At 48.3% G+C, this 18586-nt stretch overlaps 1 protein-coding gene across 2 annotated transcripts in view; it reads right to left on the reverse strand.

Moving 5' to 3' along the window:
* Positions 1-18586, reverse strand: part of PHRF1 (PHD and ring finger domains 1) — a 429596-nt gene that overhangs the window by 138661 nt on the left and 272349 nt on the right. The window lies entirely within an intron of this gene.

Below are 18586 nucleotides of genomic sequence, written 5' to 3' on the forward strand. Positions count from 1 at the left end.
TAGGTGCGCTTGGTTATATTTCTGTATATAGTGGAGAATGTCTACCTCTGTGGTTCGCTCCCCTTAGCTGTATGTTTTCGGACATTTGTTTCACTCTGTCTCTATAAGGAGCATAAAATGTACATTTCTAGGTTTCAGAAAACTTGAAAAGGATGAATGTGCATAACTACAACTGAGCTACCTACACATAAAAGGATTTAGTTACCCAGTCAGCATCTTTCTTGGCATGTAGAGCTGTAGATTCACATGCTTTGCATACTCCTGCCATCTAGTGTTGGGTCCACATGTTTGAAAGTTATTTTTCTTCGAAGAAGTCTTTACTAGGCACGAGGTAAGGTGACTCCTCCTTTCGGTGATAGTGCGCATGGGCATCGAGTCCATTGTTAGATTGTTTTCCCGCACAAGGGTGAGAATGGATTAAGAAAGTGTAGTATATAGATGTCTAAGCGTATAAATGTATAATGAAGAACTGAAACAACTTTGGCTAGCCAGGGAGGCGAATGGGAGCATGTGAATCTACAGTTCTACATGCCAAGAACAGATGCTTACTGCGTAAGTAACATTATCAGTTTGAGGCATGTCTGTAGTAGATGCACATGCTTTGCGTAGACTATAAAGCAGTATACTCCCAAAGCGGTGGCTAACCTGTAGATGTTGCAGTTGTTTGAAAAAGTGTTTTAAGCAATGCTTGGTCTACATTAGCTTGTTGATGTGCTAACACATCTATGCAATAGTATTTGGTAAATGTGTGTGGTGCAGACAATGTAGCTGCCTTGCATATGCCAGCTTGCGGAATATTACCTAAAAAATCCACAGAAGTCCATATTTTGCGAGTGAGATGCACTATACGGGGAATACTTAAAGTTCTTTTGGCTTTAGCATAGCACGTTTGAATGCATTTAACAATCCATCTGACAATACCAGATTTAGAGATAGGATTGCCTTTGCGAGGGGCAGCAAATGAAACAAACAGTTAGTTTTTAGAAAGTCTTTTGTCCTATGTAATACAGTAAAGCTCATTTAATGTCAATAGTGTGAAGAGCGCATTTTGCTACAGAATTAGGTTGAGGAAAGAAAACTGGTAAATCAACCGACTGGTTTATGTGAAAGGCAGCAACTACTTTGGGAAGGAATTTAAGGATGGTGCGGAGAACTATTCTGTCTTTGTGTAGTTGAAAGAAGGGTGCCTCTAAAGTTAATGCCCGTAGTTTACCAACTTTCCTCAGTGATGTGATGGCAATGAGAAAATCAACTTTCCATGAGAGAAATTGCAAAGGGCACTTGTGCAATGGTTCAAAAGGTGGACCCATGAGCTTTGTGAAGAGAATGATAAGATTCCACAATGGGGCAGGAGGAATCCGTGGTGGTATTACTCTTTTTAAGCCTTCCATGAAAGATTTAATTACTGAAACTCTGACTAGTGACAGATGTTGCCTTTTTTGTAAGTAGGCAGCTACTGCTGCAAGGTGCAAACAAATAGAAGTATACGCCAGTCCTGTTCACTGTAAATGTAACAGGTAACATATAATGTTTTGTATGGAAGCATCTAAAGGGTGTTTTTGTTATTGCAGTATAAAAGAAACTTTTTCATTTTGCTGCATAGTAAGCTCTGGTGGAAGGCCTTCTTGCTTTTTTTTAAGAATAGTCCTAGAGTCTGGTGTTAATTCAAATAACCAAATTCTATGACTTCAAGAGTCAGATCGCTAGATTTAGTTTTTTGGGATTTGGATGTCCGATTTCACCATGGTTCTGTGTGAGGAGACTGGAAGTGAGGTGTAGCTTTTGATGTGGAACTATTGACAGCTCCAACAGGGTTTTGTACCATGGTTGATGGGGCCCATGTGGGAGCTACAGAATTAGTGTGAGGGATGCTTGCCTGAGTTTCTGAACCACATACAGAATGAGCAGGAGAGGCGGAAAGGCGTAAGCAAATATCCCTGACCAGCTCATCCATAGGGCATTGCCCTTTGAGAGTGAGTGTGGGAACCTGGAGCCAAAGCTTGGGCATTTCGTGTTTTCAACTGTGGCGAACAGACGAACAGGTCTGTCTGTGGAAAACCCAACTGTTGAAAATAGGGACGGAGAACTTGGGGATGAAGTTCCCACTCGTGAATTTGCGGTCTCCTGCTGCTGAGAAGGTAAGCAATTTGATTATTTACTCCTGGGAGATGTTCAGTCAGAAGATAAATCTTGTGATGGATTGCCCATTTCCATATGCTTGAGCAAGTGTTGACAGTTGGAGAGAGGGTGTCGCCCCCGCTTGTTCACATAGTACATTGCTGTCATGTTGTCCGTTCAGACAAAGACCGTGTTGGTGATGAGGAGAGTTTGAAAAGCTTGGAGTCATAGAAAAAACGGCTAAAAGCTCTAGGTAATTGATGTGGAGAGCATTGTGCTTATTGCTCCACAGGCCTTGTGTTGTGCAACCCTTAGGATGAGCCCCCCAAACTGTTAGAGATGCGTCTGCTATGAGCACAATCTGTGGAATAGGGTCGATGAAAGGCTGGCCTATTGATACGTTTTGTTGGTTCCACCACTGCAGAGAGAAATGGGTATGGCCGTCTACCAACACTAGATTGGTTAATTGACCTTATGACTGATTCCACTGACATGCTAAGCACTCTTGTAGGGGGCCATGTGAAGCCTTGCATGGTGTACAATTGCGATGCAAGACGCCAACATTCCCAGCAGTTGCATGAACACTCTGGCTGGTAAATGTGAGAAAGTGCCATCTTTCTTGCATGGTATGCCCCCACTTTTTGCTGAATTGCTGATGTGCTTTGACTGAGTGTGCCCTGGGCTCCTGCCAATCAGGTGCCCAGGGCCTGTGTTTCTTCCCTAAAACTGTGTTGAAACTAAAACCCAATTGGCATCTCTGGCCACCTGTCAGCCCCTGGTAAATGGTACCATGGTACCTAGGGCATTGCAACCAGAGAAGACCCCTGAGGGCTGCATCACTTATTGTGCCACCCTTAGGGGCCCTGTACCCTGACCCACACACACTGCCTTTGAAGGCGGAGTGTCTTGGTGCAGCTCTATTCAAAGAGTTGACATGGCACACATCCCTGAGTGCCATGCCCACAAACACACTGCCCTGACATCCATCGGTCACCCCTCTAGCTGGGTGCACTATGCCAGTGTTGTGGGCACAGGTGCATGAGCCCTGTGCCCCTACAGTACCCAGGGCCATTCCTTGACACTAAGTGCAGTGCTGCCATTAGGAGTATATGGTGCTGGGAGGTTGTCATTATGAACTCCACAGCACCATGATGGCTTCACTGAAGACTGAGAAGTTTGATATCAAACTTCTCAGCACATTAAACCCACACTGATGCCAGGGTGGGATTTAATGGCAAATGCACGACAGATGCAACTTAGAGTTGCCTCCTGGACCTAACCTACAATCCATGTCTTGTCTGTGAGGCTGCCTAGGATGCCACACAAGAGACATGTTGCTGGACCCCTGGATAGAGAGCCATCCACTCTCCTGGGCCTGGAACCATGCACGTCCTGGGCGAGGTGCTAGGTCTCCTCCCCCAGGATGGGCAGGGGAAGCTTCAATGGAATGCCACCTTTGTGAGCTTCTCTAGACCACTTGCTGTACCCAGCAACTGGCCCCCACCGGTTCTGACCCCCACTCTGGCAGGAAGACTGTCGGGAAACCCTACGTGATGAAATGGGGTGTGCCCACCTGTGCCAACTCCACCCCTCAGGTGGGAGAGGCGAGGTGAAGCACAACTCCGTGCTCCGGCCATCTTGATGATGGGGAGCCCTGCCCAATCAGAGATAGGCTCCTGCCCCCCTCATACAGGATAGGAGTAGGATAGGGGTGTACTCAGCCCAGGACTGTGACCCATTGGTCCCTGCCCTTACTCTACCTGTAACGCCCCTAAATTTTGTATTTAGGGTCATGCTGAACCTTCCTTCCTCAGATTCCGATTTGAAAACAAGAAAGAAGATCAAGAAGAAGACCTGCCGTGCAGCTGCTAACAAGAGGACAACACCAAATGATTTGGCCCCAGCCTACAGGCCTGTTGATCCTTGACCCTGCTCCTGCTAAATCCCGGAGTCTCTGCGGGCAGAAACCATGAAAACCCCAGAGGACCTGCCTGCCTTGAACATCTTAAAGACTGGGACTCCCATGAGCAGTGGTTCTGCTCAAACAGCAATAGCTCTGGTGCCAGCCAGGAACAGCGAATTCAGCACACTCTGCACCCACCGAGCCCGGCCTGTGCCCGAGTGGACAAAGACCCTGAGGACGTCCCCCCGGCGATTGTGACCTGAAATCCAGTGCCCAAGGACCCTCCTTGACGACCCAGACGACGCCTGCAGGCTCCCAACCAGAGACCCCACCAACCGCGACCAGCAGAGGGTAAGATTTTCCAACGTGAAAAGCCACTCCTGCCCCCCGCGCACCACGGCCCCCTGTGCCCAACTCCGGGGTGCCCACCTATCCTCAAAGATCCCAACTTACCCCTCGAAGTGCTGGTCGCTACTGAAAAATCTCCGTCCCCAAGCATGCAGCCTTTGTTCATCTTCCAAGACTTCAATTGAATAACATTGAGGTCCCGACGGCTCAAAAGCACCCTGCACCCAGCCACCAGAGTACCTCTGGCAGTGCAACCTTGGTCCTAATCTACTTCCCCATTTGCCCTGAACAAGTGACCAGGAGCCCAGCTCCCACAGCCACCAACCAAAGGCCACCTGCCTCTCATTGAATAACATTTGGCCTAACTACCTCTGCACCTGGCTTCCCCTTTGGCACTGAGGGTGTACCACTTGTACCTACCTGACCCTGGGAGACCCCTGAGTCTATGCCCAGAACCGTAACTCTGCCAGTCGAGTACTTACCCAAAGGCTGATAACTCACTTTTCTTCCATAGGGTAACATTGACTGGTTTCACTTGGAAGTGTGGAGTTTTGAAACTTTAAAATATTCATCTAAAATCAGCCGAACAACGAATTCCGATTTACTCACCTGTTACCAGGCGCGAACCCAGTGCTGCATCCTTTAGCCCAGCACTGACCCTGTCGATTTTCACAAGCTACAAATATTCCTTAAAAATCGCCTGTATGACTTAAACGGATTCTTTCAATTGTTTACAGGAGATGCACCAGTGCTGGATCTAGGATCCACCACTGAGTAAAAAAAAGTAACGATAACACTACTTACCTGCTAAGTGAATTTCCTCCCATAGGATAACATTGGGGATTCTATGTGAAAAAGTTTCAGTGTCAACTTTTAAAAATACAATAATATTCTTTAAAAATCACTACTGTAACCAAAGAACAAGTTACTTACCTTCGGTAACGCTTTTTCTGATAGATACAATATCTGCCTGTGGATTCCTCACCTTGTGATTCCTCACCTTGCGTCAGTAACATTCGGAAATTCTATTGTAGCTTCGCGCCGACGTGGACTTGGACCTCAGAGACACGGCATCGCACGCGACTCCGCTGACTTCACCGACGCCTATAATAGGTCCACGCTGGCGTGATGACATCAGTTCCGTCCTTTTTTCCGTGCCTTCGAGGCACACGGACGGACCAATGACAGTAGACATATACACAGTATACGCAGTATCAAGGTAACACACACAGTGTGAAGCAAATGCAATAAAACATTTGAAATAAACAACTCCTTGACAATAAAATAAATACATTACAGAAACTCTGGTATAGAAGAGTGGACAACGGGGAGGCGGGTGGGTCAGTGAGGAATCCACAGGCAGATATTGTATCTACCAGAAAAAGCGTTACCGAAGGTAAGTAACTTGTTCTTCTGATAGATACATCTGCCGTGTGAATTCCTCACCTTGTGAATAGAGTCCCACAGCAGTCCCCACTCCCGGAGGAGGGAGTCCACTCTTCTAAACCAGGAAATCCTGGAGGACAGAGCTCGCAAAGTGGCCGTCCCTCCTCACTTCGGAATCTAAGCAGTAATGCTTCGCGAAAGTGTGGAGGGAAGACCAAGTTGCCGTCCTACAAATATCTTCTACAGGAACACCTCTAGCCAATGCTGAGGATGAAGACTTAGCTCTCGTAGAATGAGCCCTTATACCCTCTGGTGGTTCCTTACCGGCCAAAGAGTAGCAGATCTTTATACAGAGGACGATCCATCTTGACAATATTCTTTTAAGGACTGCTCTTCCTCTTTTGCAGCCAGCAAACCCAATGAAGAGCTGGTCATCCAAATGATAGTCTTTAGATCTGTCCAAGTAAAAGGACATCACCCTTTTGGGGTCCAGACGGTGAAACCTCTCCTCCTCCTTGGAAGGGTGTGGGGGAGGATAAAAGGTAGGGAGGGTAATGGACTGACCAAGGTGGAAAGGAGTAACCACCTTTGGAAGAAAAGCAGCCCTGGTCCTAAGAACCATTCGATCAGCATGAATGGTCAAGAAAGGGGGCTTGGAACTAAGAGTTTGAAGCTCACTTACCCTCCTTGCAGAGGTTATTGCATCGAGGAAGACTGTCTTAAGAGTCAAACGCCTCAAAGGACATTTGTGAAGAGGCTCAAAAGGAGCACCCATCAAAAAGGTCAAGACAAGATTTAAGTCCCACTGAGGCACAATAAAAGGAACAGGAGGGAACTTATTTGTGAGTCCCTTTAAAAACCTTAAAACCACAGGAGATTTGAAAAGAGATGGCTGATCGGGCAAACCGAGAAAAGCCGACAGGGCAGAAAGATAGCCCTTAACTGTGGCAACAGCAAGCCCTTGCTGCGCCAGAGAAAGGGCAAACTGGAGAACATCAGACAAATGGGCTCTCAAAGGGTCAATAGATTTCCCTCCACACCAAGTGACAAATTTTGACCATCTATAAGAATAGATGGACTTAGTGGAGTTACGCCTGGCTGACAAGATGACATCCACCACGTCAGGCGGGAAAGAAAAGGAATTCAGGTTGCCCCGTTCAATCTCCAGACATGAAGGTGTAATGTCTGGAGGTGGGGGTGTAGAACCTGCCCCTCCATCTGAGAGAGGAGGTCTGCCCTGAGAGGGAGACGGAGCGGCGGCTGAGAGGAGAGGTGGAGAAGATCTGTATACCACACCCTTCTTTGCCAGTCTGGGGCAACCAATATGACTTGGGCCCGGTCTTGGCGAATCTTCCTCAGAACCCGAGGAATCAAAGGTATGGGAGGAAACGCGTAAAGGAGTTGATTTCCCCAACTCAACTGAAACGCGTCCCCCAAGGCTCCTTGCATCGGAAACTGGAGACTGCAGAATGACGGGCAGTGAGCATTCTCGCGAGTGGCGAACAGGTCCACCCGAGGAGTCCCCCACGTCCGAAAGACGTGATGAACTACCTCCGGGTGAAGCCTCCACTCGTGGTCGACGGAGAACTGCCGACAGACTGTCTGCACAAACGTTCAGAACTCCGGCCAGATGATTTGCCATCAGACAAATCTGATGGTCCTGAACCCAGGACCAGAGACGCAGAGCCTCTCTGCAGAGACACTGTGACCCCACTCCTCCCTGTTTGTTGATGTACCACATCGCGGTCGTGTTGTCCGTCAGGACCTGGACCGAACGACTGCGAAGGCAAGGGAGGAAGGCCTTGAGCGCCAAACGTTTCGCCCGCAATTCTAGAAGGTTGATGTGAAGCAACCTTTCCTCTGGAGACCAAAGACCCTTGACCTACAGATCCCCCAGATGAGCACCCACCCTAGAGTGGATGCATCCGTTATCACTGTGGCCACCGGAGGAGGCAACTGAAAAGGCTTCCCCTGAGACAGGTTGCCTTCCACGCCCCACCAAGACAGATCCGCCGCAGCTTCTCTGGAGATCCTCACCGACTCCCTGAGATCTCCGTTGTGCTGATACCACTGCCTGCGGAGGCACCACTGGAGCGCCCTCATGTGCCAGCGTGCATGGTTGACCAACAGAATGCATGAAGCCATCAGACTGAGCAGGCAAAGGACCTTCAGGACTGAAACGACCGCTCCATTGTAAAATAAAGGAATCATTTCCTGTATGTCGTGAATCCTTTGAGGAGGAGGGAATGCACGACATACAGTTGTGTCCAGTACAGCACCTATGAACAGGTTGCGCCAGGAGGGCACCAGGTGAGACTTGGGTACACTTATCGAAAAACCCAACCTGTACAACAACTGGGTTATCTCTCGCAGATGATGGAGCACTCTGTCTGACGACTCTGCTTTGATCAGCCAGTCGTCCAAATAAGGGAATACAGGAATCCCTGATCTTCTGAGATGCGCCGCCACCACTGCCATCACCTTGGTGAAGACTCGAGGCGCAGTAGTAAGACCAAACGGAAGGACCGCAAACTGATAGTGCTGCGATCCCACCGTAAAACGGAGATACTTCCTGTGCAACTTCAGGATGGGGATGTGAAAGTACGCATCCTGCAAGTCGAACGACACCATCCAGTCTTCTTCCAGCAGCGCCTGAAGAACCTGAGCAAGGGTGAGCATCTTGAATTTCTCTTGTTTCAGATAGAAATTCAAGATCCTGAGATCCAGGATTGGACGAAGTCTGCCATCCTTCTTGGGAATCAGGAAATACCAGGAGTAGCATCCCTGACCCCTTCCCTGCTCTGGGACCACCTCTATCGCACCCTTTCTTAACAGAGTCTGAACTTCCTCTGAGCAATACCCCTGGCAAGGAGGGTAATTGGGAGGGAATTCCCGAAAGGGAAGGGCATACCCATTTTCTACGAGATTGAGAACCCAAAGATCTGATGTAACCGATTCCCAATCCCGTAGAAAGTGGGTAAGCCGACCCCCCCACCGGACCCGCATGATACTGAATGACGGATCTAGGGCTGCTTTTCTGTGGCTGGGGGGTTGGAGGAGGTGGAGGAGGAAGAGGCTTGACGCCCTCGAGGACGTGCCCTTTGCGTTCCCCTGTATGACCTATACAAGGTATTTTGCTGCTGCTGCTGTTGTTGTTGCTGCTGCTGACCTTGTCTATAGGTACGAAAAGAAGAGCGTCCAAAACCTCTGAACTTTCTGGTCGCTGAACCTCTTACTTGAAGACCAAGAGATCTAGCAGTTGCTCTGCTGTCTTTAAACCTCTCTAAGGCTGTATCTGCCTTCTTGCCAAAGAGTCCAACTCCATCAAATGGTATATCTAACAGTGCAGAATGCACATCCGCAGAAAAATCCGAGGATTTCAGCCAAGCTGATCTTCTTGTGGCAACCGCAGCGCCCATGATCCGTGCCACAGAATCTGCAGTATCTAGACCGCTCTGGATAACTTGACGAGCTGCCGCTTGAGTATCAGATAACACCTCCTCAAAGTCACCCCTGCAGTCTTCTGGAACCTTTGGAATCAACAAACGCATTGAGTCCATAAGTGCGTGCACATACCTCCCCATGAGACAAGTGGCATTCGTTGACTTTAACGCCATACTTGCGGAGGAGAAAGTTTTCTTGCCCACCTGATCTTGCTTCTTGGCCTCCTTGTCACCAGGCACTTGGGGAAAAGCACCAACCGTCTTTTTAGAGCACGCAGCCTGAATCACCAAGCTTTCAGGAGAAGGGTGAGATGATAAAAAGGCAGGGTCTTCGGGAGCCACCCTATATCTCCTCGCCACACTTTCTGAGACAGCAGGAGCAGAAAGAGGCTTTTTCCACACCTCCATAATAGGTTCAGTTAACGCCTCATTAAATGGGAGTAACGGCTCCACAACTGAGCTTGGTGAATGGAGTATTTCTGTAAGCAGATTTGACTTAAACTCAACAGTTGGTAATGTCAAACCTAAAAGTCCTGCTGCCTTCCCCATTACCACGTGACATCCTTTGAAGGCGTATCCGGACCTGATGGCAACTCCCACTCTGGGGGAAAATCAAGGCCATTAGCATCAGCCAGCTCTTCGAAACAATCCTCATCCAGTTCACCTTCCTCCAAGTCTGGGTGAGACTCGTAATACCTCCGTTCCTCCAGGAGGCGTTGTGCTTCTCTCCTGGACCTCTCCTTTACACGGATCGCAGTCGGATCCACCACCGAAGCCGGAGCCGACGTCGGTACAGAATCCGAAGGCTTAGATGGATGCTCCAAAGACCTGCTTGGAGCGGGCGACGCCGGTACTGGAGTCGTCTACTTCGGTCGAGCCGGCGTCGACCTCGGCGGAGCCGGGTACTGCCACAGCGGAGTCGGGCTGGCATATATGGCATGAAAGGTGCCGGGGCATAAGAGTGTGGAACACCCAAATTAAATGCCATTGGACCCATGGGACCCAAAGGTGCACCAGAGGGGTAACATGATCTCGAGAATACCCCATACATAGCGTTCAGGAACGCTGATGGATCCTGACCTGGTGCAGGAAAAGGTGGATGATCACCCTCAGGCTGATCTCGAGGCAGATTCGAATCCGGGTCTTCAACAGGCGCCGATTCTTCTTCCTCATTAGGAACTTCCTCCACCTCTTCTTGAGCCGGAGACGGCGTCTGAGTCGGATTGGAAACCTGAGTCGGAGATTGAACTTGTGACTCCGAAGGCGAGGCCTCACCTTCCCGATCCGAAGCCTCTTGCGGTGGGATCACCTTCGATCTAACCTTCTTGGGCGACCTCGAATTCGAGCCCAACTTCTCACCCGAATGACGTTGAGACTCATGCCTCCTTTTCTTGTGCTTCTTATGCGACCTCGAAGCATGATCAGACGAGGACTTCGAAGCCGATGCCTCTCGAGATCTTGATCTTGACCTCGACCTCCTCGAGCTGGATCTTGAAGTCTTCCTTCCTTTATCGGCTTTCAGCTTCGCCACAAGAAGTTTGGTCTCCCTCTCTCGCAGGGCCTTTGGGTTCATTTTTCAGCACGACGAACATCCATCCACATCGTGGTCGGAGCTTAAACACCAAATACAGTCCTGGTGTGGGTCCGTAATGGACATCATTTTCCCGCACTCCCTGCAGGGCTTAAATCCAGTCTTCTTTGTCGACATTCTAGGGAGACAGAGGCAAGAGAACAAAGAAAACGAGGGGAAAAAAATGTAACAGAGCTACCAAAAGCTACTGAGTATCCCGAAACCGTTAGCGTCGACGACGCGGAAAAAAGGGAACTGATGTCATCACGCCGGCGTGGGCCTATTGTAGGCGTCGGTGACTTCAGCGGAGTCGTGTGCGATGCCGTGTCTCTATGACGTCCAAGTCCACGTCGGCGCGAAGCTACAAAAAGAATTTCCGTATGTTGCGGACGCAAGGGGATATTCACAAGGTGAGGAATCACAAGGTGAGGAATCCACACAGCAGATGTATCTATCAGAAACGCTTTTACTCAACCGTTTACAGGAGATGTCCCAGGACTGAATCTAGTCCTGTGGTTAGAAAAGTAATCCATAAAGTAACTAATTGCATTTAACTAAAAATTCCCATTGAGCTCAATGTTGCATTGTGTTTGAAATTGTGTTGCCCATTGCAATTACTGTAACTACTGTGCTTCAAAGTTTATTGCCTATTTGAAAGGTATTTAAACTAAAGTTGCTCATTCGGAGTAAGTATAATTTGATACCTTGTTGTTTCTAAAAATGAAACTATATATTTTGATACAAAACAATTTGCCTAGAGTTCATTTCTTGAGCGTGTGAGACCATTTGCTGACTGAGTGTTTACAACAAATGCATTACACTGTCCTCTGATACTGCCTTATTGCTCGACCAAGCGACCACTTTAGAGAGTAAGGTTATATCTAACTTTAGCCTCTGCCAAACCTCTGGGGACAGTGGACTCTGTACACACTGAACCTTACTTTGGTCCAGTATATACAGCGCCACTTTCTTACATTGGTGGATCAGCTGTGGGATACAAGCTTGCATTTGTTGGACTACTTGGATACCATCTGATCACACAACAGAACTCCTAAATTGCCTTTAGAATTCTGATTTTCCTAAATTGGTTTCTCTAAAACACTAAAAGTCTTGTTACGGCCTTGCTTAAGTCCCAATAGAATTTTAAAGAAATAAAAGTCACTGTAGTCAAGGGTAGAGGGTTAGAACTGTCAGGTTAGAATGTCTCAACAGATCCCAGCTATTAGTGAAGATAATATGATGAAACGGTGCAGCCTATTGGGGGCAGGGTTCCGCAGCAACTGTCTGACGTGGGCGCCCTTCAGTGCGGGGACTGACGCCTTTCCGCCCACCCCCTCCACAACCCTGTGGGGGCCCGACGCCCTCTGCCCTACAAACCGGTGATTGAGCCCGTTAATTGCTGAGTGCCACAGGCGGGCGGGCGGGTTCACGCTCTCCTCAGCGCAGCAAGAACTGCCAGCTGCACTGTTCAGGCCATTAACAGCTGTGTAGCAGGTAGTGCCAGCTGCATCGTTTAGGCCTTTTACAGCTGCGCAGCAAGTAGTGCCAGCTCCATCGTTTAGGCCTTTTACAGCTGCGCAGCAAGTAGTGCCAGCTGCACCGTTTAGACCTTTTACAGCAGTGCTGCAAGTAGTGCCAGCTGCACCTTTTAGGACACTTTATCCGTGGGACATTTCTGATTCAGTTAGGACTCTCGCTGCATTGGCAGCAACCTTGACATTATGGTTTCAGGGCATTTGAGTCCCCCTCTGAGATGGCCAGTTGGCCAGGGAGACTGCGAGGTTTGTACAGAGCCAGGCCCCCTTTTAAGTATATGTGGTGCTAGGAAATGCTTTTCATGTTGTATGATTTACGCACCCTGTTCTGAGCACCTCTAAAGGTGGCCTTATGATGACGAGGCTGTCGTGCATATTTTGATTTTGCTAGTTAGATTTTGTTCCACCCTATGCTCTTTGCCCCTAATGTTAGTGATACTCAGGAGATTAGGGTCCAATAGTAGTCTGTTGAGATTATGGGCGTACAATGCGGTTGGTGCCGAATGTGCTTCTGTTACAGGCTGATGACAAGTACAGTGATCACCAGTGGTCACTGGGTGTTCGCTTGTGATCTGTTTTACTTTGACTAATTGTGCTTCGTGATATGGTTTTGACAGTGGTCCAGTTGGTCCTATCATATGTAAACATTTCCCTTGTAAATATTATCTTGTGCCAGTTGGCTTCATGTATATCTAGTTGAAGGACCCAACAAATATCCACCTCTCTTCCCGGACGGCACATTAGTTCAGATTTCTTCATCCCACGTCTGGTATATGTGCCCCCTTTTAGTTCTTAAACTTCTCCTCACCACCGCTTTCCTAGTAACACCCTTCTCATATCCCCCCGCACTCCCTCTCCTCATTTTCCCCACCATGGCCACCACTCGAGTTAAGGCTGGAATTAACTGCTACAAAATCATTTATCCTCCCGGCCAGACTAAAGCTTCAGTAAAACGATTGAAGCATAACACTATTGAACGTTTCCATGATTCCCTGTTTGTTGATCAATTTTACAATGGTCATTTTGGGAGGCGCAAAAACGATTTCATTTTCTTTACTCACGACACCCCCTCTTGGTCCACCAGCTTATATAATTCCCTTAACGTCACCTCCTCCTCCTCTATCACTCATGGGAAACAATTAAAGATTTTCCCCGCTGCATTTTTCAATGTCTCCCTCACCATCTCAATCTATAACAACGGTACGGTCATGATCCAAGGCAAAGACACCTGTCTCTCTCTCTTTGACCACCTCTTCCCCTCCCTACTCTCCTCCTCTGCAATCGGGTTTTCCCCTGACTCTCCATCTAGCTCCATCCATTACTCCATCTCTCCTCCCCTGACCCCCCTCTACTCCAATAGGCTGCACCCTCGGGAGGCACAGGTCAGCCCTCTTCCCTCCCCCTCCCTTTCCTCCCACTTCACAGTATGCCCCCTTCATCACGTCAGCCGTACCACTAGCTAATACGCTCCTCGTCCAATCTGCACCGTCCCGGTACTCCAATCTCATCTCCTCCCCCCTATTCCCACCTGCTACTCCCTTTTTTTAGTCTACCCCTCCTCCAACCTCCTCCCCCAGCTAACTTTCCTTATGCTCCCCTTATTCCTCCCTCTCCCCCTCATCTCTACCCCCTCCTCCCCTCGCTTCTAACCCCGATTTCTCCACATTCCCATTGCATCTCTATCCTTCCCCCCCACTACGCCAGCCATTCTGTACTACCCCCTTTCCCCCCTTGGTAACCCTTTCCATCTCCCCCATCGGGCCCAGCAGAACCATTTCCTTTCTTCAACTTCCCCTTCTCCCAATCCCCCTCACTCTGCCAGATGCCCGTTCCCTCACAGTCTCCTCTCCTAGCCAACAGGACCTCTCCAACCATCTCCCCTCTTTTCCTCCCAAACCTCCTACACTCCTATGACACCTCACAGTCCTCCCCTCTCCCTCTCCTTCTCCGCCTTGATCCGCACCTATCTCCCCAAAATATGTCCTTAATTCCTTTCCTTCATGCAACGCCAACAAAGACAACTCTCCCTTTACCTCTGATACACCAACCCCGCTCTCAATCTCCACCTTTCCCCACCTATGAACCCTATACCCCAACTCTGCTCCTGTCCCCCCACCTCTCCCTGCATTCCACCACCAATTTCACCCCCTCCTTTTGCCATCGAGACACCCAACCTTCCGTGCTCTGCCCTACTCTCTCTTGAAAATAAGCTAGGCTCTCTTATCACCTCCATCTCCCAGCTTGTAGCTTCCATTTCACTTTTAAGCTCCAAGATTTCCACTTTCCCATTCCCCTCAACTCCTTTGGAAAACTCTCACCTTCCCACGAGATGCACCTCGCCCCCTCACCCCATCATAGCCAAGCATAACCTGTCGTCTGCAAACATCGTTCTCTCACACAAGCCCTTGAATGCTACCCTTCTTCAACTTGCATCTCCGAGTAACCCAACAATCTACACTATCCCGACCATCTCTTCTGTCAGAACCAAGCATCCACCTAAACTCTCCTGTGCACCCCCGTATAAGTACAACATCCCTATCACCCTTCTTAGTCCAAGTGCCCCCGTCACCAAAATAGTCTCGACAGAGCTGCGATGTCTGCTCCACAACTGCAGATCTGCAATAAAACACAAACTCGACATCTCTGATACTATCACCCATCACAATATTGACATGTTCTTCCTAACAGAGACCTGGTTCAACGATACCTCTCACTCTATGTTTGATCTCGTATTACCCACAGGCTATTCTATTTTTAGGAATGACAGACCTATCAAAGTTGGGGGAGGTGTTGTAGTCATCTTTAGAAACTCCCTTCAACTTAAGGCTTCTCCCATCAGCGCCTTCCGCTCTTTTGAATGTCTATCTCTTGAGCTTCAACTACACCACCGCTCACCACTCAGATTCCATGTCATTTACCGCCCACCTGGGAGCGGCCCTTCGTTTATGGAGGAACTCACTGACTTCATCAGCGACCAATACTCGCAAAATGACAATCAGACCTTCGTGGGTGACTTCAATCTCCACTGGGGCTCTCTGCAAGACTCGTCCGAACTTGCTGGCCACCTTCCTCTCTACAAACGATCTTATCCAACACTGCACAGAATCAACACACTCTAAGGGCTCAATCCTGGACCTTGTTATTTCTAAAGCAGGCATGCTTTCTATCGCTACCCCTATTCATGTAGACTGGTCTGACCACCTCCTCATCCCATTCTCTCTTCACCTAGCACACTAACTCTTGGCCAACCTAAGAGGGCTACCTCCTGGTTTCGTGACACAAAAAATATTTACACTGTTTCCCTCTGTGAATCACCTTTGCTGTCACTTCCAAGGCTAGACCCGAACCAAGATGTTGACGATCTTACCTCCCAATGGCTCTCAGTCCCTGCAGTCGAAATCAATAACAACCCTCCTCTCCAAAGCAAAAAGAAAAGGCCCATTCCCTCAGCACCTTGGTTCAACAAATCTCTCTATGAAGAAAGGAAGCACCTAAGACTCCTGGAGAAACAATGGAGGCAAGCGCCCTCCACCGATCCAAGTACAACAAGCACATCTCCCTTGGGCAAGCTTCTCACTTCAGATCCCTCCTTGACTCAGCCAAAAATAGACCCAAAAAACTATTTGTTCTCATCAAGAATACGCTCTGCTCTCCCCCAACCTCCAATTTGGAGGATTCTACAAATAAAGCTGCGGATTTCGCTGTATACTTTGACGAAAAAGTGAAATCACTTGAGGATCAGGTCGCTCATCCTACCCCTCCAGAGGAGTGCAAATTACTAACCATTTGACAGAACTTCGACCCCCATCTCTGAAAATTTCCTCCTCAAGTGCATCCTCGAAACAAAGCCCTCCAACCATTCTCTTGACCCTAGTGCCATTGCCATCAATACCCATTCTCTTCCCTATTGGACCACTCTTGGTCAACCTCTCCCTCTGTCAAGGCTCCCTTCCTGTACCCTTCAAAACTGGACAGGTCAGCCCTCTGCTTAAAAAACCCACTGCTGATGCGAATGACCTCAACAACTTCCGCCCCATCACTAACCAACCCTTTCTTGCGAAGATCACAGAAAGAGGTGTTGCGAAAAAGCTCTCTCGTCCTATCAAGGACAATGATCTTCTTGACAATTTTCAGTCCGGCTTCATCCAAAACTGCAGCACTGAAACAGCCCTGCTGCAAGTGATTGATGACGCACTGCGGATACTCGATTTGGGGAGGGGGGGGGTCTAGTCTTCTAATTCTCCTTGACCTTTCTGCAGCCTTTGACACTGTCAATCACAACACCCTCCTTAACACTCTTCAACAGAGAATGGGCATGGAGGGTACTGTGCTTAAATGGTTTGCTTCCTTCCTCTGATAGATCCCAAATGATCAAAATAGCGGACAGTCTTTCATCTCCTTTGGCGCTGGGTCAAGGTGTTCCTCAAGGTTCTATACTTGCACCCACATTGTTCAATCTCTATTTGGAACCACTGGGAAATCTAAGTAGATCCGGGGTCCACTATCATCTCTATGCAGACGACACTCAAATCTACCTCAAGGTTGCCTCCACTCACGATCTTTCCGTCCTAAGCTCTACTCTGAACTCCATTCAAAACTGGATGTCAACACATCAACTGATTCTGAATCCTTCCAAAACTGAATTCCTCCTCCTCTCCTCCTCACTTTTTCCTCCACCGGTTCAATCATGGGTGGACCAGATGAATCTACTGAACAATAAACCCATCATTGTCGACAGCGCAAAATCCCTTGGTGTCATACTCAACACAAAACTCAGTGTACTTTCCCACAGTAATTAAATTGCAAAGTCTGCTCGATAACAACTGCGCCTTCTTTGAGGGATTTGTCGCTTCTTCCCGGAGCATGACCTGAAAACGCTGGTCCTCTACAGACTGGACTACTGCAATTCTCTTCTTACTGGCCTCCCCAAATCCCACCTGTCCCCCCTTAAGTCTGTTCTCCATTCAGCAGCTCGTTTCATTTATGGAGCCAAAAGAAGCGACCACATCACACCCATGTTATCCACCCTCCGCTGGCTTCCCATCGGGGAAGGATCTATCTACAAGACTACCTGCATCACCCACAAAGCCCTGCAGTCCTCCTCTCCTCGCTACCCGGCGAATAAAATGAAACTCTCTGGAGGCTCGAGACCATCACGAAATGCGGAAAATCTACTGCTTGAACCTCCCACTTTCAAGAAGGAAAGATTGATGGCCCAATCCTTTTCAGGCAACGCAGTGAGAATCTGGAACTCACGTCCGCCTCAGCTCCGGACCACCACCTCCTCCCAGGCCTTCAAAACTGACCTCAAAGTTCTCCTCCTTCAAAGACACTTCCAAAGTTAATTCATGCCCTCTCTATTATCTGAAGGAATACATTTTAGTATAGAAAATCTCTATTCTCCATGACTATGGAAGTGCCTTCCCAGTGTGTTCTTGTGGTTTGAGAGTCTGCCATTTATTGCAGTACTACCCTTTTACCTGTGTTTGGTACTCTTTTGTAACATGCACACGTCACTTTTCTCTTGTAACACACTGTTTGCTACCTCTTACATTTTGTTTGCTTTCGATACTTGCACAAGTGCCACCATTGCCTACGTAACGTTTGTTCTTGTGTTTGAGTGTCCTTCATTTATTGCAGTATTATACCTCTTTGTACGCTTTTGTAACCTGCACACATGTCACTTTTTCCTCCTGTAAAGCACCGTTTCCTACCTCTTGTATTTTGTGTGCTCACGATTGTCACTTTTGCCTCATGTAATGTAATGTTTGCTTTTGTAATTTGTTCACTTGTAATGTTCTCATGTATTAGTTCTGTTCCTATTGTGAAGCGCTCTGACACCTTCGGGTAAAGTCCGCGCTATATAAAAACAAACAATAAATAAATAAATAAATATGCAGGACATGGTTGAGGAGCTCCACCTTACTCACACTTGTCTTTCAAGGAATTGAGGTCGTTAAGCAAACTTAAAAATATAACAATGGGCCTGCATCCAACCAAACTAGGGCTCCAGGAGCTCCTGGCTGAGTATGCTAAAGGCCGCCCCTCTGAACATGGTGATGACCAGTGAGAGGGGGAAGGGGTGATAGAGGAGGATGATAATTCCCCCCCAATCATCTCTAGGGAGAGGAGGGTCCCCATACCCTTAACTCCAAGAATCATCCTCTGGGACCCTAGGACCTACACAGGTGGACCAGGGCCCAGGGAAAACATTGGGAATAGCCCCAATGAAGAGGACAGCTTGTTAGCCAAGCTGGCCAAGAGATTAGTCCTAGAGTCCAGA

Source organism: Lissotriton helveticus, chromosome 3_1 (genome assembly GCF_964261635.1).
Source record: "Lissotriton helveticus chromosome 3_1, aLisHel1.1, whole genome shotgun sequence".
Classification (NCBI taxonomy): domain Eukaryota; kingdom Metazoa; phylum Chordata; class Amphibia; order Caudata; family Salamandridae; genus Lissotriton; species Lissotriton helveticus.